The following is a 4445-nucleotide window of genomic DNA, read 5'->3' on the forward strand; positions in this document are numbered from 1 at the left end:
TACCTGCCCCCTGTTGAATAGCAAATCAAAGAAGAGGAAGAAAAGAATAGAGAGAATGTGTTGAATATAGAGGCAAGTGAACCGAATGATAGTCAGACTATAAATGAGAGGGAAGAGAAAACAGAAGAAGAAGAAGAAGAAAAGGATGAAGCAACGAAAGCTGAATCAAAAGATGGAATGAATGAAAACAGTACAGCAGTAGGTGAACCGACAGATGGAATGAATGAGATGGTGAAAGAGGAAGCTGTGGCGACAGAGGAAATGAGTTTGGATGCCGGTAAAGGAATGGAAGAAGGAATGAGTGATACAAAGGATGAAGGTAATGATTGTCTAAATCAGACGATAGATGAGAGGGAAGAGAACACAAAGAAAACAGAAGAAGAAGAAAGGGATGAAGCAACGAGAGCTGATTCAAAAGATGGGATGAATGAAAACAGTACAAAAGAAGGCGAACCAACAGATGGAATGAATGAGATGGTGAAAGAGGAAGCTGTGGCGACAGAGGAAATGAGTTTGGATGCCGGTAAAGGAATGGAAGAAGGAATGAGTGATACAAAGGATGAAGCGAATGATACCGGCATGGAAGCAGTTAGTGTGACATTTGAAGAAGTACAGGAAATGAGAGCAAAAGTTGCAAGTATAAAAGATAAGTACGACAAGATGAAAGAAGAAAATGAGAGAATGAAAACTGCCCTGAACAAAATCGATGAGGAAGTAAAAGCAGACCGAGCTGATTTAGTAGATGATGCTGTTGTTCGTGCCTTGAGTAGGTTCAAAAGGGCCAAGCTGAGGTTGGCAGGGAAGGGGACTAGTAAGGACATAGCGTACCTTTACTTAGCCGCAGTGAGAAGGCATGTGTCAGAGGGACTTGGGAAGGCTGACGCAGATAAATGCGAGGCTGCTACTGGGGAGGGGGAGGTGAACACTGGCGGGGGTAACACTGAGAATGCTACACCGGAAATCTAGTAGTGCCTTTCCTGTTTAGGATGGCATGTAGACTGCTACACCTCAAGTCATTGTCGTACTGTCAACGCATAGCCATTTGGACTTTTCTATTGATATACTTAGCGGGCAGATACGGGCATAAATGACACAATAGAAGGACAAAAGGCGAAGAATATAAATTAGCCAGGAGACTTGTCTTGTCAGATGGCAATAATTAGTAATTACAAAAATAGTCAGTAATTACAAAATGTAAGGTGGCTCGTCGTGAATGTTGTACAATATGTTTATCAAACCAAGTACTGGAAACGGAGGAATAGATTTCCCTTCATCCTGTCTAATAATGTAACGTTATACCAGCATGTAATTGATACACAAATTCAAGAGGATGTATTTTAGTGTTAGGATATACTTTAGCATGTGATTATAACAGATAACGTTATATTCGAATATGACAATTTTTACAAAGTAGTCAGGTCTAAATAGCATTTGTAATAGCAATGACTGATCGTATTTGTTTAAAGTGTTTTATGGTCTGGATTAGGGGTGGGTAACCGGTTTTTGTTGTTGAACCGGTCCAGAAAAACCGCACCTGGAATGAACCGAAAATGAACAGATTATATCGGCAGGCATTCACGTGTTTTGGGTCTTACAGGTACAAGAAAAGAACAAGAGCGAAGTAGATGAGACTTTATAGCCATTTTACCAAGTTTCTACGGCCAAACTTAGGCGATTAGTGTTGCTTACGTGAAGAGAGAATTTTAAAACGCCAATGGACGCCGGATACTCTACCAAAGAGAATCCTTTGTAGCGAAATGGACCATTGTTTTCAGTATCACCCATTTGTAAATTTTCCCAGATAATTAGGTACAGGTTCAGGTCCGGACCTGAACCCGATCCTCTGGACTAGAACTGTACCTGTACCTGAATGTTCTGTACTGGTACCCACCCCTTATCTGGATGGATCTAGAAACTCATGCTAATCAGAGATGAGTAACGGTTCAGGAAGGATCGCAGAGGAGGATGTAAAATTAATTACACAGAAAGAGTGGTGATAAACACAGTGGAACGTAGTTTGACAGAACAAAACTGTGACGTAAGAACAAAATTATGTTAGCCTTTTCACACAAGTTATAAGTTATAAGACACAATTTTTTCGTTAAGAATAGAAGCATATTTTATGCTATACAAGCTTAGGAATTTTGACCTAAAGCAAAATGTTATCGCAAAACGTCTTGACGTTTTGGTTGAATTGATTTTGATTGCGACAATACAACGCATGTGGGATACAAGCACTGATTGTTGATATCGTTCACCATGCCACACATTTCTTTCAATATTTATCTAACCCTTTACATTGAAATGGTGTCATTCGTTAAAAAGGTTTGGTTTGAAGATTGTCTAGTTCTTCATTGATTGTAAGCATAAGGCTACAGCAAGTAAATTTTATGGATGACATCATTTGCAGATTGCAAAAACAATGAGATAGGGCGAAAACAAACAAGATGGGTAAAAAAAAAAGAATGGCAAATGTTCCAAATAGACGACCATAAACGTAACAAGAATTGAGGTGACAAAATATGACATCACAACCAACAAGGCATTCATTCCTATATTTAAGAAGTGACACTAGTGTGGTAGACTGGTATCACTAACCGAGGACGTCCTTGCACTTAACCATGTTGGCAACTACAGTCATGGCTTCCATATCGGTGTCACCAATGTGTCACTCTTACAACTATGCAATAAGTTTCACTTCTGCAACTACAGTACAGGCCACATAGTCTCTAGCATCAATTCTACATAAAATTATTAGGTTACAGCACAACCTATGTACCCATTTTGGTCTGTCTGACCATCCCTGAAGAAAAAAAAAACCTTTTTTTTTCTGAAAGGCGAAAATTAATGAGCGCGTGGATGTCATCCATAAATTTTGCATGCTGTGACCTAAACTGGTATTGTGGCAAACACTTCATTCACTTTTCGGCAGATGGCGCACTTAAGTGTTATCAGAGTACAGCCATTGATTTTTACAACCCTTCATTTGAGTAACAAACTTAACTTGCTACAAGCGGACGTATGGTCACAGAAGCGAATAAATGATATGTGTCCATGAAAGTGGATTAATTGTGTACATTCTATATCCAGACTATTACGTTTCAGATAATTGTGTTCAGTGCGTATGGTAGTAATCGATAAATTACGGCGCCTAAACACCAATTGTGAAAACTAATCTAAAGTAATGTGAAGAATAATTGCTCCAGGGATTAACCTCACAACTCCTTGACTGATTGAAAAACTTCATGTAATATCATAACTGCCTGCCGTCTTCATTATATTTAATGGTGTAAATCCCATTTCCAACTCAACTCCAAATTGTTAGCGACGACACTCATTCACTGGAAAGATCTGAAGCTGATTGGAAGATACGATATGTCTGCAATTCAAGTATGAAAGTGATCCTTTGGGGCGAATTCTGCGCGCCGGTATAGTTTTCAAGATCCATTTTGCTGAATGTGTACCCCTGTGAGGAAAATTGTATCGTTTTATAGCGCATCGTTCATAGCTGTCAAGCTACTGCTGTCAGCATAATCATGTACTTAAAAGCGTCAATCCACTAACCGGGCCTGGTAAACGTGTTTCCCGGTACCCCACCGGCCTCAGCAAAAATCTACCGAAACTGGTCCTTTTTGGTCTAATACTGGTAAGGGTCATAGATGTTTTGAAGTGATGAAGACGTGTAGAATCGTTTTCCAACCTGTTCTCCTAAATTCAATTGCAGTATAAAATTGTGTGTTACGTGCCCTGTATTCGTGGAATATCACAACAAAGTGTCCTTAGGAATTAGGACAGTCAAACAGGTTATGTTGGACACACAGACAGACACACAGACACATACAGAAACACACACAGATACAGGCATAGAGGCACAGGCACACACACACACACACACACACACACACACACACACACACACACACACACACACACACACACACACACACACACACACACCAAAAATAACACCTCCATTTTTCATGGAGGTAATAGTGATAGACGAGAGCCCTTGAATCCTCGCATTTGAAGGATGTTTTTTGTGTTTAAACTATAATTAGATGGACAGTGGACGTACGCGTGAAAGTGTTCATAGCTACATGCGTTGGGCAAAGATCTTGTGATGTTATGTATCAGCTGGACGTACAAAGGTTAGATAGCTTTAGTGCCATTTGGGAAATTACGTTTAGACATTATTCCTACGTAACGCAAGAAGCCATCTTTATCAGGGGTCTGCATATCTCAAAGAGGCAATTGTTTCCATCCACTACGTACAGAAGCGTTCTTCTCCAACGTATTCAGTGGGCCAAGACGTCCCACTTTTCGTTTTGAATTCTTTTTCTGACCAGTGGAAAGTTAGTTCACAAGGCTATCTTCGAAGTACTTTTCTTTCTTCTTAAACCTACAACGTTGTACTGTTGATTGTCAGAAATAAAATGAAAAAGTTT

The sequence above is a fragment of the Branchiostoma floridae genome, chromosome 6 (genome assembly GCF_000003815.2).
Source record: "Branchiostoma floridae strain S238N-H82 chromosome 6, Bfl_VNyyK, whole genome shotgun sequence".
NCBI lineage: Eukaryota > Metazoa > Chordata > Leptocardii > Amphioxiformes > Branchiostomatidae > Branchiostoma > Branchiostoma floridae.